The sequence below is a fragment of the Pleurodeles waltl genome, chromosome 10 (assembly GCF_031143425.1).
Source record: "Pleurodeles waltl isolate 20211129_DDA chromosome 10, aPleWal1.hap1.20221129, whole genome shotgun sequence".
In the NCBI taxonomy this organism is placed as follows: Eukaryota; Metazoa; Chordata; class Amphibia; order Caudata; family Salamandridae; genus Pleurodeles; species Pleurodeles waltl.
In genome coordinates this window covers 701234930-701252191 of record NC_090449.1, presented here as the reverse complement: position 1 = coordinate 701252191, position 17262 = coordinate 701234930, and positions in this window count along the sequence as shown.

The window sequence follows — 17262 nt, the reverse complement described above, 5'->3', positions numbered from 1 at the left end:
CAGTGTGATGGTGCCATGCCTGAGGTGGCTTGTGTGCCAGGAGAAGTTTATATTTGGCCAAGACCATGGTCCGCTCGGTAATCAATTATGAGAGCTGGGATTCTAAAGGTGTTTTGCCCTGATTCCTTTCGTTCGGAGTGTAGGGTGTGTAAGGAAATGCCTCCTTGGCATGGTTACCCCATGACTTTTTGCCTTTGCTGATGCCAAGTTATTATTTGAAAGTGTGCTGAGGCCTGCTAACCAGGCCCCAGCACCAGTGTTCTTTCCCTAACCTGTACCTTTGTTTCCACAATTGGCACACCCTGGCATCCAGGTAAGTCCCTTGTAACTGGTATCCCTGGTACCAAGGACCCTGATGCCAGGGAAGGTCTCTAAGGTCTTCAGAATGTCTCATGCCACCCTGGGGACCCCTCACTCAGCACAGACACACTGCTTGCCAGTTTGTGTGTGCTGGTGGGGAGAAAATGACTAAGTCGACAAGGCACTCCCCTCAGGGTGTCATGCCAACCTCACACTGACTATGGCATGAATAAGTCACCCTTCTAGCAGGCCTTACAGCCCTAATGCAGGGTGCACTATACCATAGGTGAGGGCATAGGTGCATGAGCACTATGCCCCTACAGTGTCTAAGCAAAACCTTAGACATTGTAAGTGCAGGGTAGCCAAAAGAGTATATGGTCTGGGAGTCTGTCATACACGAACTCCACAGCACCATAATGGCTACTCTGAAAACTGGGAAGTTTGGTATCAAACTTCTCAGCACAATAAATGCCCACTTATGCCAGTGTACATTTTATTGTAAAATACACCCCAGAGGGCATCTTAGAGATGCCCCCTGAAACCATACCCGACTTCCAGTGTGGGCTGACTTGGTTTAGCAGCCTGCCACACACAAGACATGTTGCTGGCCACATGGGGAGAGTGCCTTTGTCACTCTGTGGCTAGTAACAAAGCCTGTACTGGGTGGAGGTGCTTCTCACCTCCCCCCTGCAGGAACTGTAACACCTGGCGGTGAGCCTCAAAGGCTCACCCCCTTTGTTACAGCACCCCAGGGCACTCCAGCTAGTGGAATTGCCCGTCCCCTCCGGCCACGGCCCCACTTTTGGCGGCAAGGCCGGAGGAGATAATGAGAAAAACAAGGAGTAGTCACTGGCCAGTCAGAACAGCCCCTAAGGTGTTCTGAGCTGAGTTGACTCTGACTTTTAGAAATCCTCCATCTTGCAGATGGAGGATTCCCCCAATAGGATTAGGGATGTGCCCCCTCCCATCAGGGAGGAGGCACAAAGAGGGTGCAGCCACCCTCAGGGCTAGTAGCCATTGGCTACTAACCCCCCAGAACCAAACACAACCAGAACCTAGGAAAACAGATTCCTGTAACCTAAGACGAAGAAGGACTGCTGACCTGAAAGCCCTGCAGAGAAGACGGAGACACCAACTGCTTTGGCCCCAGCTCTACCGGCCTGCCTCCCCACTTCAAGAAAAACTGCAACAGCGACGCGTTCCACAGGGTCCAGCGACCTCTGAAGCCTCAGAGGACTACCCTGCATCTAAAAGGACCAAGAACTCCCGAGGACAGCGGCTCTGCTCCAAAGAAGAAACATCTTTGCAACAAAGAAGCAACTTTTAAAGAACACACGTTTCACGCCGGAAGCGTGAGACTTTGCACTCTGCACCCGATGCCCCCGGCTCGACTTGTGGAGAACCAACACTACAGGGAGGACTCCCCGGCGACTGCAAGCCCGTGAGTAGCCAGTGTTGACCCCCATGAGTCCCCACAGCGACGCCTGCAGAGGGAATCCAGAGGCTCCCCTGACTGCGACTGCCTGCTTCTAAGAACCCGACGCCTGGTAAGGACACTGCACCCGCAGCCCCCAGGACCTGAAGGATCCGACCTCCAGTGCAGGAGCGATCCCCAGGTGGCCCTCTCCCTTGCCCAGGTGGTGGCTACCCCGAGGAGTCCCCCTCCTTGCCTGCCTGCTTCGCTGAAGAGACCCCTGGGTCTCCCATTGAACTACATTACAAACCTGACGCCTGTTTGCACTCTGCACCCGGCCGCCCCCGTGCCGCTGAGGGTGTACTTTTTGTGCTGACTTGTGTCCCCCCCATGCCCTACAAAACCCCCCCTGGTCTACCCTCCGAAGACGCGGGTACTTACCTGCTGGCAGACTGGAACCAGGGCACCCCCTTCTCCATTGAAGCCTATGTGTTTTGGGCACCACTTTGACCTCTGCACCTGGCCGGCCCTGAGCTGCTGGTGTGGTAACTTTGGGGTTGCCCTGAACCCCCAATGGTGGGCTACCTTGGACCCAACTTTGAACCCTGTAGGTGGTTTACTTACCTGCAAAACTAACAAACACTTACCTCCCCCAGGAACTGTTGACAATTGTACTGTGTCCAGTTTTAAAATAGCTTATTGCCATTTGTGTGAAAACTGTATATGCTATTTTGCTAATTCAAAGTTCCTAAAGTTCCTAAGTGAAATACCTTTCATTTAAAGTATTGTTTGTAAATCTTGAACATGTGGTTCTTAAAATAAACTAAGAAAATATATTTTTCTATATAAAAACCTATTGACTTGGAATTGTCTTTGAGTGTGTGTTCCTCATTTATTGCCTGTGTGGGTACAACAAATGCTTAACACTACCCTCTGATAAGCCTACTGCTCGACCACACTACCACAAAATAGAGCATTAGAATTATCTCTTTTTGCCACTATATTACCTCTAAGGGGAACCCTTGGACTCTGTGAATGCTATTTCTTACTTTGAAATAGTACATACAGAGCCAACTTCCTACAGGGTGTAAGACCCAATTCCAGATCTGCACATACCAGAGTCTCTCCGACTAAGAAAGTTCATAAATGATTCTACATTGTTGAAAGGTTTTCGGTGTGCCAGACTCATACATCTCAGCAATCATTTTACATCCTCCCTCCAGCAAAGAAAGGAATGGCCATCGAGGACAGGTGGAAAGGCGGAGTTGAAGTGGATTGGTATATACAGGAATAAGTAGGACACCAATCCCCATGCTGTCACATATTTATTCCATGTTCTTCACACTGAGGTTGGGTCACGGGCTTTGAGTGAAGTCTAGGGGCTCTATCCTTCCAGCTAAAAGACATTAATTTGCACTGGATATATTTTAGGTATGAAGGGCCAAGCCATTTTGGGAGTGCTTGAAACAAATGTAAGAGGCATGGGAGTATGGTCATTTTAATAGTGTTTATTCTACCAAACCATGAGAGCATTAAGCTCCCCCAGAAATGGCGGTCTTTGGTTATATTCAAGACAAGGGGAGGGTAATTGGCCTCGAAGAGGTCCATACCTGGCAGGTTAGTTGAACTCCCAAATATTTAATGGTGGACTAAGCACACCAAAAGGGGAAGTGAGGTGACAGATTAGCCACCTCACCGATCTTCAGAATTTCAGACTTATCAAGGTTAATCTTGTATCCAGCAGTCCTTTAAAACACCTTCACAAAGCCAGCACCACCAGGACTAGGTGTGTGGGGAACTGAGTGTCAGAAGCACAATGTCACCATAGAGGGAAATCTTATATTCCTGGGAACTGAATTTAACTGTTGGATTAAGCATGCAAGGGGCTCTATGAAGAGAATGAAAAGGAGCGGTCGCAGATAGCAACTCTGTCTGATACCCCTGAAAAGCTGAACAAACTTAGAGAGGTGTCAATTAATGGTTATCCTCACATTGGTGTTAGCATAGCTGGAGAACACCATTCATAAAAATGTGGGTCTTATGCTCATTTTCTGGAGCGTAACTCTCCAGAACCTCCAATTTACCCATTCGAAAGCCTTCTTGTCATTGAGAGAGTGAGAGAAGTACAGTAGGTATATTTTTGAGGATGGCATTCTCAACCAAGTAGATAGTCGCCAGCATGTTCTCATTGGCCTGTCGACCCTGAATGAAGCCACTCCGGTCCATATGTATTAATGTGGGGCACAATTCATTGAGGTGGGTCGCCATAGTTTTCGTCTATAATTTTGTCAATATTAAAGAGGGCTATAGGCCGGTATGATGCACATTGTTTAGTGTCTTTGTTGGGTTTCCATATCACCATGATCACCACCACACCCATCATTGGGGTCGCTACTCCCTCAATGGCACAGTAGTTAAACAGATCTCTGAGTTTTGGAAACAGCCGGGAGGTGAATGTTCTGCAAAACTGGCCCATGAGGCCATCTGGCCTAGGAGTTTTACTCAGCTTTAGGGTTTGAACAGCTTGTTTTATCTCTTCTGGGAGGATCAGGCCCTTCAAGAAGTCATGCTGTGCATTCATTGGTTTAGGGAGGCAGCGTCCCTGCAAGAAAGTTTTTCCCATCGCCAGTAGATGGCCTGAGTCGCCTTAAAGAGTCTAGTAGTAAGAGCGAAATTCAGCCACCTTACCTGCATTGTCCAATATGGAAGTGTCTGATGAGGTTGTGATTTCTTCAACATGTTCTGTCTCTCGTTTACCCTGTAGGAATCTGGCAAGAAGGGCACTCACTTTATCAACCACAATATATGTGTGTTTAAGCTGGAACAATGAACGCAGTGCCTTATAAGTATTGTGTATACGCAACTGGCTTCTGGCTGAAGTGAGAACTCTTGTTATTCAGCACAAGGGCTGTTGAAGTCTTTTGGTCTCCAGGTCCCAGACTCAGCTTCTAATTTCTTCACTTCCAAATTGCAGAGGAGCTTATGTTCTGCCTCTGCTGCTAAAAGGCAGAACCAGATAACAGCATTGAAGGTCTCCCACATTCCCAAAATTAATACCTCTCTCGCCTCTTTATGCCAAAGTTTTTATCAATGTGCTGCCCTATCTCCTATTTGGTGCCTGGGTCTCTAAGCAAAGATAGGTGTAGTCTAAAATGTCCCCTTGCCTTTCACTCCCCAAGGTAAGCCCTGCTAGTATGTAGTTGATTCCGGAGGTCATGTAATGTATGTGGAAGGAAAAGGTGAAAGCTATGGGAGTCAGATGTCACTCGCACCACACATCCTGTAGGCCCAGGTCCCTCAGTGTCTCCTTCAGTCATATCGAGTAGGCACATGAACTACTGCCTGTCCCCAACCCTGTCAAGCTCTGCATCCCACACAGAGCTGGAGCCCCAGTCAGGACAATTTCACTCTTAGCGATTCCTGACAATTTGTCCAGGAAGTCAATGAGATAGGGGTTTTGGGCTGCATTAGGTGCATACACTGTCACTATATACATCCGATATTTTGCCACTCCTTGTTGTCTGGTGGTAACCAAAGCATGAAATCCTGTGTGTATGCCTTGTGTTGAATTTTTCCCTAGTCTTTATGGAGAAGATGAGCCTGTTGAAAACATATTATGTCAGGCATATATATCTCAAGACCACGCCAAAACACTCTGTGTATGTTTGGGGAATTCAGCCAGCTAACATTAAGTGAAATGATTCAAGTCATTTCTGCGTTTAAGGAAGAGAAATGGGCTCTAAAAGCACCCTTGGAAAATAATGATCAGTCTATCTTGTGGTGCTGGTGAAGCAGTGATTTTCTCTCTCTGCTCCCTGTTTTCCCAACAATAAATTAAAACAAGAAAAGAAAAAACCTTTGTCAAACAGTAATCAACACTGCTATAAGACGCACCTGGATGAGAGTGCCATCCCCACCTCCATGGGTAGTCACCTGTGTCAAAAGATCTAGGCAGGCTCTGCCCAAGGGGGTCACCGCCCTTCTCTGCCCATCAAGGTGCATAGCCCACCATAGAGGTGTGTGCTGCAGCGTCCTCCACTGGAACTCCCAGGTGTGAGTGTCCCCCATTGTAGGCTGTGCCTGCTTTGGTGGTAGAAAACCACATGGCCAAGCTGCCTTAACTCCGTGAAGATGAGTTTCTGCCAAGAAAAGGACCCTAAGGCCAGCTCCCACTGACCGGAGCTGTTCTTTATCTCCTAGGGCCATTCCTCCTCTCTGATCTCCATCCCTCTGTTGGGTGGCTCTGGACTCTGAAAGTCACTCATAAATGTCAGTCAAAAGACATCTTAGGAATTTTACACTGCAGAGCAAGGGAATGACAAGACCAGGCCCTCACTGACAGGAGCCATTCTTGATACCCTAGGGTCATTCCTCCTATCTGATCTCTGGCCCTCTGTTGGGCGGCTCTGGGCTCTGAAAATCATCCATGAACGATATTGAAAATATGTCTCAGGAGACTTCCTAGTGCCAGGGGGCTCCACAGAGTCCATGAGGTCCTATAGGGGTGTAGATCATTCATATTCATATCTGTTGCTCCTGAGGCGGGGAACACTTGGGTGGAGGGGGTGTCACTATTTATGTCTTATATTGCCGCTGTTCATGTGCCTCTGTGTCTGTGTAACATTTTTCACCTAATTAGAAGAGGAGAGTAAAGGGATACGTCCACCTGTAACAGATGCTGTCATCTCTGAGTTTTATTGTGATGGGTCAAAATGCCACCCATCTTTGAAGTGTTGCCTTGGTTTGTTCCTGACAGAATGTGCAGCTGAAGTTCTGGAAGGCCACTTCGCCAGCTTTCCTTGCCTGCTGTAGGACCTTCTCCCTGTCTGAGAAATAGTCAAATCTAACAAACACATCACAGGGGTATTTTGTTGTGACTGAGTCATTGGGCCCTCTCGATGCACCCAATCCAGCGTTATTTTAAGGTGTTTTTTCCTAGTAATGAGGAGAACATTCCCACCAAAAAGTCACTAGATTGATATCTGTAATCACCTCATTTAGGCATCTGAGACGGAGGTTTTACCTTTGTGAGCAGTTCTCTAAGTCCTCCAGTTTCTCCAGGGCTATCTTTGTCCTCAACAGTTGCACATGTCACTGCTGTGGCAGCCTCAGCCATAGCCACTGTCTCCAGTCACGCCTTGGTCTCCACCACACGTTGCCTCACTCTTGAGCAGGTGTTAAAAGTGCAGTAAATAATTGTGCAAGGAAATCTCACAGATTTCCTTACACCATTTTTACAACTCCCCTAACGGGGGAACGCCTCCTTCGTATACATTATGCCTGGCGCAGGCATAATGTAGCGCAAAGGGTTACAGGGTGGTGCAATGCATGCATTGCACCACCCTGTAAATACAGCTCAGGTATTTCGGCCTCGTTGGGCCACATTAACGTAAAAAATAATGACGTTAATGTGGTACAAGGTGGCACTAGGACATTATAAATATGCCCCTAAGTTTCTTTTGTGAAAGCCATTTTGCTTAATTGGAATCATATCATTGTGCAAATCACACTATACCTTCAGCTCCCAGGCTTATTTAATTGTTTACTGATGTGTTCTTTTAATGTTTTGCCTTTTACTTTAGTTTAAATCTATTATGTAAATCAGATATGAATAAAACATGCACAAATTAAAGATAATGTAAACTCTCAAATTTGCAAATACCTATGAAATATACTTGCTCTATTTTGGTTGTTTGGCTCTGAATGAGTTGCTCTGGTATTGAAAGCATTTAAGGGAAATGTGAAGAAATATCTTTTTTTTAATTTATTTTTATTGATTTTAAAAAGACAAGAGGAGGAAATAATCGGAAATACAGCTCTGCTCCCCAGTCCCAGCATAATATCGCCCAGATTCATCCAGATATTAAATCCCCGTAATAAACAAATAACCAAGCTGCCAGTGAGACAAACATGACAATTATAAAAAACACAGTCTTTATACAATCCTTAAAGTGCATTTTGTGTTTTACCTTACCCCCCAACCATGAATCTAACTACATAATATGTGCAGAATCAATAGCACAGACCTTATTATTTGTTATACCAGTTGCTTCATTAAAAATCAATATCACTATGATATTAACAAAAAAAACTCAGAGGAGGAATCCACGAAAAGCAGCCAAGTTTCTACCATCTCAGTTTAGGGTTCCAAATAAGAATCAACCCAACACTTCAGCAGTGCCCAGATCTGTTCACCTTTCTTCCTGGCTTTCAAGTCCTTCTTGGCATACAAGGATCTTTCTAGGGTAAATAATGGCAGCAAACGTGACAACCACTATTAAAAAGGTCGGAGGGCCAAATTCCAGGTAGGCTGAAGCAATACTTAACTGGAATGCTGCCATAGCTATAAAGAGGAAGAGCTGAGAAGGCCCAGTGACAAGCTCATTGTGAACTCCCAGGAGTACTAACTATGGTGGGGGGAGCTTCCAGCCGGCCCCCCACCCCACGTGGCTATATTTGCTGGTGTGTAGTTGAGATCGAACACTGTTAAAGATGCTGTGCTTGGAGATGGCTGGGCATAGTAGCGTCTGGCCAAATTCAAGAGATTCAAGAAAAGAACAATCTGAGGAACACAGCTTCTTTTGCCACTTTTCTGTCTGTTTCTTGAGATCGTCCCAAGTGACAAATTCAATGTTCAGTAGATGTAACTTATTGAACATTCCACACCATTCCAAAGAAGCTCAATCAGCTCTACTTTTGAAAAGCCACTTGGTCCACCACTCTTTGTATAAAGAATATCCCAAATTTGAAGACACTAAAAAAATCCCTATGGCTAATCATGAAAATACTGTGCAGCACCTCGAATGAGATAATCCCATACACATAATAAAAGTCTTCCAACCTCTTCAGCCCATGACTATCTCAGGCTTGAAAATAGTGATCATTAAAGATCTCAGGTGGTATGGGTCTCTCTGAAAAGGAGTATAATGGTTTAGTCACCCCAGTCATTGCTTCCGGAGAGCAATCCAGATCTGACCAACAGCCTGGAGTGTTTAAACTGAACTATCTTAAAATAGCTGGGTTAGACGTGTCTCCAAAAACACCCCCAGGTTTCTTCCTCAATCAATAAAACGTAAGCATGAGGAACTGTATAATTGATCTGCTTCTTCTCGGTATGACCCTCTACCAAACAGTACATATATTGCAAAGCTCCAGACCAGTAATATAATTTAAAATTTGGCACGGCCCAACCTCCCCTCTCCTGAGGTGATGTCAAATACCTGTGGGTCCTTCTGGTCTTGGTGTAAGCCCAGATGAATCTACATACCACCTCATCTAATATCGTGAACCACTGGGCTTCTAATTCCAGCGGGATCACCTGGAAAAAATACTAAACTTTGGGCAAAAAAAAGTCTTGATAATATTACACTAACCAAAGATAGACAAGTAAAGATTATCTAGTCTCTGGAATTTGTACTTAGCCCTCCTGATGACCAGTGCCAGAATTACGCTCTACCATTTCATCTCTGTCTGCCGTAATAGTGACTTTTCAATGACAGTATGTACATAAATCGAGTTTATCTGTTAATCACTACCTGGTTCTTACTTATTTTGATTGAACAGATATCCAGAATATTCCCCAAAAGTTGCTGCCTCTTGTTCAAACTCTGCAATTGCCCCTCCCCTCTCCCCCCCAAACCCCCCAGTTCCGGCATGAGAAGTGCTACATCATATGCATATGGAAGCAGTTTAGTGTCTCTGCCATGAAAATGCATTGAGATAATTTGTTCATTAGACTCTAATTTCCTAAGAAGAGGATCGATGTAGAGGGAAAGAGAAAGTGAGACCATGGCACCCCTGTCTATTACCTCGCTGGATCTGGATCAAGTCACACTGACCACCCATCAACTGTACCCTCACAGTCGACCTACAGTATACTTGATAAAAACCGCCTTGATAAAAACCTGCCCGATTCTGACCTGGCTCATTACCTACCACAAGTAACTCTAGTGTTTGATACACTTTCTCTGCGTCTAACAATATCAAAGCCATAGGGTCTCCAGAGGCAGCCGCTGCATCAAAAAGAGTAATCACTAAGCAGGTAAGGTCCCTGGTTCCCCTTCCCAGGATGAACCCATTTTGCTACAGGAGACAATCTTACCTATATTTTGACTGAGCCTAGAGGCCAGTACCTTAAAATATAATTTGGTGTCACTATTTATCACAGTAATATGTCTGTAAGGCCCTGCTTGCTGCTGAGATGTACCCTTATTTAAGAAGACCACTATATTTGCTGAAGACCATGATTCTGGTATCGCTTCAGCCTTTTGTATTGCCAAGAAAAGAGTGACCCAGTCGGAGCCAACTGTCTGGAAAAAATAAATTCCAGCAGAATTTTATCGGGGCCAACCGCCTTCCCGGATGCCAGACTTCTAAAAGCAGTGAGGATTTCCTCTTCAGTCATGGGGGCGTCCAGCAAATCCCAGTCCTCATTTCCAAATGTATTCAATGGAAGAGTCTACACCAATTGCCAGCAATCCCCTGGGCCCTGCTCTTTCTCCTGGTACAGGCCCTCATAATATGTCAGGAACACCTCCTGGATTCTATCCCGGCCTGTAGCAAGATCCCCCTGAGGATCTTGTATTTCACTGATCTCGCCTTGACTTTCCCGTTGTCTAGCACAAACCACCAGGAGGTGGCCGACATGTTCACTATATATGTAACAGTTCCTGCTTGGGGAACTTATCAGCCACTTTTCTTGCTGTGACATCCATGATCACAGCCCTAGCAACAGCCACCTATACCAGGGTGGAAACCTGAAGAAATATCATTGCAGTTGAGTGTTAAGTAGGATCCAGTCTCAATCTTACAGTGTTTGTCATTATTCCTTGTTTCTGTGAGTTTTTATTTGATGATCAGGGAAATGGACTATATTGTAATAAAGGTAATGGTATTTGAACTTCCTCAAATCTTGTCCATAACACAGTTCACGCCCACACATACTTTGAATAAAATCATATTTTCTCCCTGTTTTTGTTGTGTTAGTTCTGGCACCCAATGCCTTCATATGGTCAAAGGAAACTTCTTGTCAACATTTCATGTTTATGGTAGAAGATCCATCTTTATCTACCTATCGTCTCAAATAATCGAAATAGGTGCTTCTGTTGCTAATGTTGATGTTGAAGCAAGCAATTATGTAAAATAAGGTTATTTTTAAAAGATGCAGGAAATTTGACATCTGTGAGATGTCCACATGCTGAATTACCCCCAGTGTTATTACCATTGCCATACTGGAGTATGGCAGTAGAAATACTGCTGACAGTTGCATAAATGAAGTTGATGGCAATCTTACAGTGTTCACCAAGAAACTAGAGATTTTATATCAACGTGAATCCCTGAATCAGGATCTCATTACTATAATTCACTGAAAATTCCACTGGTGTCCCTCTTAAGTAGAACACACCTTCTTTTTGCCATATGCACACACCACTATAATACAATATATCATATTATATATATTATAAGCACTCAATATTTTCTAACATTTGGTTTGTTTCCTTGGCATAGACTAAGCTTCATAATGCAGCAGAGCACTATGTGAAGGACAGGGTTTATCTGCAGACAATTATGGGTTAAAGGAGAATGGAGTAATCTTTACATTAGGGCGTGGGGTGATAACACAAGTACAAGCATTAACATATATCTATTTGCAAACAGAGCTGGTGTCCCTTGGCAGATAGGCTATTGAAGGGCTCTGTAGTGGTAAGAAGAGTAAATGGGAGAAGAGGCATCAGAAATATGCTCTCACATGAATCCAGTAGTTAACCCTAAAAATTCTGATTTATCTGAAGCTAGGTCAAGTTAAATAAATTGTTGCCTCAGATGATTTCAACTTTACACTGTGCACCATATCAATGCCATCAGAATATGCCCTCAAAATGAAATAGCTGAATTCTCTTACAATTATACAAAGTACTTTAAAAGGAAGGAACCAGCTACAATTACATTATAATCGTCAAGTGCAAACAACGCAAAATATGTAAGGGCATCTTTCCGTGACAGGATCATTATAGATATACAAGGATTTCCTTATTTATTCACCACCCACAAGTACCTCAACATAATACAGCAGATAGGTAATGTGGGTAGAGATTTGAGAAACAAATAAGTAGGACAGCATTGTAGTTCGGCATAAGTTCTCACAAGATTGGTATTATTAGGCTCTTCCTCAAGTCCTTAGAAAATTTACAGTGCGCAAAGTGCTTTGGTCTAACGAATCATCAGAGGGACATTTAACTTGTATTTTGACCAATCATTTATAGGAGGGAATCTTATCAATTGATGGAATATATCCAGTCTAAAGAGAGTTAAAACAAACCTATGGTGGGCATAATGCACAAAGTTGAGGTACGGTTGAATATCATAAGTGAGGAACATCATTTGAATTCTAGGAACACCAGGTTTTAGGAGTTCTGTAGTCAACCAAAGCTCCTGAAACAAAGATAAACAGGCCTTTTATAAATCCTTTCTGCTAATGTGTGCTTATGTATCAGGAAGGTCAAAATATTCAGGATGACCCAAATCCAGACATTTCTTTTAATATAGTTCAGCCAAGGAATTTGAAGGGAAGAAATATGATTTAATACAATCCCTAATGACCTCATACTTTAGTATGACATTATCTGAGGTCCAAATCTTATGCCAGAGGATAATTGACTGAATTCTGTCTGTGTTTGTTAAAAAGGTAGCACCAAGTTCAGAGTTGCAGATGAAAGATGAGCAGCTCTTGGGTACTGAGAGAAGGTTCCTAATGAAAGCCCACCCATTGAAGAGACTGAGGATTGCTGTATCCATAGACTCCTGCCCCATATAAGGCTGTCGACAGACACTTATTAGGGAGCTTCTTGCCACGTTTTGTCACAAAATTAGGGAGAGCTGTAATAGCTTTCATACAATATAATTTCCTAGTACTCATAGCCTGTTTCCAGGATCCATACTTATCAAATAAAAAACCCAAATAAGAAAAAGATGAACCAAAATTAACCTTTGTGCCACCAAACATAAGGTCATGACACTTTAAGGATCTCCTCCCACATTTAATTATTAAGGTTTTACCTAGATTGACTAAAAGATCTCAATCCTGCATGTAATCGACATAGCAGATGAGCAACCATTGCAGACCGAGAGGAGTATGAGCCATGAGTACGGCGTCATCTGCTTAGAGAAGGGCCAGAATCAGATGATGGCCAATTTGTGGGAGATCGCTACAATTTGTGTTTTTAAAACAATTCACAAGCTATTGCCATACAAGATAAACAGTAAGGGAGTGATGACACATCCCTTTCTAACCCCCTTTCTATCTTGAATGGATGGGTACATTCTCCCTCAAGGCCATACTGTACCCTGGCCCTACTCCCCAAATACAACTCCCTTAGGAACTATAAGATAGGGTGGTGAACACCAAGCTCTGTTATGATGGTCCACAACATATCATGTAGAACGTAGTCAAATGCGCTGAATACATTGACAAATGCTAAAAACATGTGACTCTTCTTAATCAAGGTGTACTTACCAACTAAAAGAATAAGGTTCAATCCCTGTTCAATCACCCCTAAACCGCTGCAAAAGCCATGTTAAAGGTCAGAAAGAATCTCATTACTTTCAGCCCTCTCTTCTAATCTATACCGGATAATTCAGCCAACAACTTTAACCTTTGAATCAAGTAATGAGATAGGGTGATAGCAAGCTGGTTTAGAATGGTCGTCCATCTTATAAATAGGAACAATAAGTGACTCTGACCATGTGTTCAGAAACCCTGAGTTACAGTACACTCCCAACACCAGGATCAATATAGGACCCTAAAAAGGTCAACTGGAATACTGTCAGGACCTGGTTCTTTCCCACCCTTGCTATTCATAAGGGCTGTATTAACCTCCTCTAAAACAAATGTGAGATAGGCAAGACAACAAAAGAAGTCCAGCTTAACAGCTTAGGAATCAAGGGGTAATGTTCCTGTTGATACTTAGTTGGGATTTCAATAAATTTCGGTGAAATGAGTCACCCACTCAGTGTTGGTGATGGCGCATCCAACCTTGGGCCACTGACTTCTCTCAGATAAGGGCTATCTAACACACGCCAGAAAGCTGTACTATCTTTATTAAGACTAGCTTCAAGAGGGGAGGCCCATGCTTCATCATTTAAATCTTTTTTCTTCCCCTTCATAGCTAATCTGTAATCACATCTGCACATCAGCACCTCCTGAGTGCACCTTGGAGATTTATGAAGGGCTTCCTTGAGTCCTTTGAGAGCCTTAGAACAAATAGAGTCAAGCCACCCTTGCCTATCACAGATAGATTGTTGCTTGGAAGCAATAAAACCTTCATTAATCTCCTTTGTAATTATAAAGAAGGCCTTGAGGGCGTAATTAAGTCTGGCTGTATCACCCAGGAATGTCTCAAAAGCCTCTCTATGATTGATGACCAGTGTTTCCAGTAAATCATTGGAGTTAACCTGCAACCAATGTAACGTAAATCCATTTTGTGTAGTTATCTAAAGATTATCAACTAAGCACCGGACTTAGTTTTATTATTTATATGGTTAAGATTTAGGGTTACACTCTGTGGATAGTGACAACCCAGAGAAATACTATGAGGCATATTTATGAGCCCCATGAACCCCCAAAGCATCACTTTTTTTCATGCTCCTGCAGCACAGACTCCAAAATCACTTCAATGAGGCCTCACAAATCCACTTTGCGTGGCTTTGAATGGCCTCGTGGATATGGAGTAAGACAATGCAGCGCAAGACGCTGTGTTGCCTTTCTCTGCATCAGGGAGGTGTTCCATGGGCATAGCTGGCTTTCCCATGCAACACCCATGGATTTTGGTACATCCCCAGATTTACGAAAGCCTGAATACCTGGGGATGCCCAAAACCTTACACCTCCTCAGGACAGGTGTAACGAGGAGAAATATTTTCAATTTCTCCTTGTTTTTTTTCACTTTCCATGTTGCTGCATTCTACAGCACAAATAGAAGGAGGTAAACAATCCTGCCAACAATGGTTGTATGACAGAACCACGCATGGAAGAACCACCCATGGCTTAACAATGTGGTCGGAACCACAGCCACATCTTAACCATGCATGCCTTTACCATGCATGCCTTAACAACAAATTCCATTGTAAAAGCATGCTTAGTAAAGGTATATTTGGTAACGCCATGCATGGTTGTGAGATACAGCCCCCTCACTCAAAACCCTAAAACCTACCCTGTCCTAAACACTACCTCACCCTGTCCTAAAAACTACCCGAATCCCTGCCCTAAACCCTACCTAGCCCTACAAACTAACCCAACCTCCACCCACCCTAAACCCCAAATTTTACCAAGCCCTGCCCTGAAACCTACCTCACCCTACCCTAAAAACTACCCTGACCTCCTACCCCTACCCTTAAATCCTACCCTCTCTGAAAAACTACCCCAGCCTGTCCTAACATCTACCCTGAACCCCCGCCCTAAACCCTAAAACATACCCTAAGCCCTAAAAGCTCCAGTTCTAAAAACTACCCCGCCCTGTCTGAAATACTACCCAGACCCCTACCCCTGCCCTAAACCCTACCCTGTGCTAAGAACGACCCCAACCTCCCACCCCTACCCTCAACCCTACTCTTTCCTAAAAACTACCCCAGCATGTCCTAAAAACTACCCAGACCCCTGACCCACCCTAAACCCTAAAAGCCTCACTGTCCTGTCCTAAAACCTACCCCATCCCCCACCCACGCCCTAAACACAGCCATTACCACATTATTTACAATAGGCCTGGGAGACTCATTAAGATCAATAGCTTTGATAAGGTCCTGAGTTAAAATGTCAGTCGCACCCTGATTACATAAAGACAAGCTCTCTTCAACGCTTGTGATTTCTTTATCAATTGTCCCATGGCCCCCGTTATATAGTTCAATATTGAAGTGCTTGACTTGCGAGGGAATTTTAATTTGGTCAAAGTGGAGGGGTGTTTTCTGTTTCCTATATAATGAGTAATTGTGGCAAAACAGTTAAAAGTTCAAAGCCAACGCAACTGTAAAAGGAACTGTAACACAAGGTGGAAGGGATGTGAGCAACCAAGTAGAGCAGAAAGTCCAATGTGCCGGAGAGGGAGTCCTGCCCCTACCAGACGCCGATTGAATGTTGCAACAGTACGGGGGAAGTAAGGACAAAACAATAGTGTAGAAATTCCAGAAAAGCATCAAAGAAGATAACACATAATTCCCAATAAAGAACTACTTTCGGTTTTCATTTAGCCCGAGGCAGGCAAGAAAATTAACCAAGGGACACAGAATAAAAAACAAAAAAGGGGTGCACGAGCCCGACCTCTTCAGTCGATGACAGGCACAGGAAAGGCCCACTGTTGGCCTGGGCCCCAGGATTCAGGAATGCACTTTATACATGTCAGCACATTGATTAGCCGGAGCCCCCTTACTGGTTTCTCTGTGCACTTTGGGACAAACAGTCCCCTTCTTGGCAGCAAATAAGGTACACAGTATTCCCTGCTGCAGAAGTCAGGAATGCGCCTTAATGCCATCTGCACAGTGATTAGTGGGAGCCCCGCCTCATGGGCTTCTCGATGCACTTTGGGACATGCAGTCCCCACCTAGGTTGCAAAGTACGAAACATCCCACACCGCGGGAGTCAGGAATGCGCTTTATGTACATCGGCACGGTGATCAAAGGGAGCCCCACCTCACGGGCTTCTCAATGCACTTTGGGACATGTGGTCCCCTTCTTGGCTACCAACAAAGTACACAAAGTATCCAGGGCTGCGGGTCTCAGGAATGCACTTCATGTGCATCAGTGCGGTAATTAGAAGGAGCCCCTGCTCCCAGGCTTCTTGATGCACTTTGAGGCATGCAGTCCCCTTCTTGGCAGCATACAATATACAAAGGATTCCGTACCTGGGGAGTCAAGAATGCACTTAATGCTCGTTGGCACAGTGATTAGCGGGACCCACTCCTCAGAGGCTTCTCTCTGCACTTTGGGACATGCAGTCCCCTCCTTGGCAGCAAACAAAGTATAAAGTATCCCGCACAGTTTGAGTCAGGAATGTGCTTCAAGTGCATCAGTGTGGTGATTAGCGGGAGCCCCTCCTCAAAGGCTTCTCGATGCATTTTTAGGGTCGAGCCTGCGCCGCATGCGCTCGCGCATGCGTATCGCAGCGAGACACTTTAGGTATTAGAAAAGGGCTCGGAGCCCTGTCGACGTCATGTCAGTGTTTTTCATTGGTTTGTGGGCTTGCCTATTAAAATCTGCTTGCTTTTGTTAGTTGAAGGCATGCATACGTCATGCCTTTTCCGGTGGCTAGCCCTCCTCGAGTCCATCGACCAGGTACAGAAAACATGCGAGGCTCGCTGTTTTTTGTCCAGCTCGTGGACTACTTTTTCTCTATTTTCCTAGCGTGATTTCGCTTGGCAGAAGTCGAGCGCTTTACACAGTTAATTGCACTTTTTCGGGATAAGTACATAAATTCACTTTTGCCGATAGGTGAAAAGTCGGGTTAGGAGTTTACAACTCTATCAGCTCTAACATGAGCAAACACGAGACCCGTTGCATTGCAAC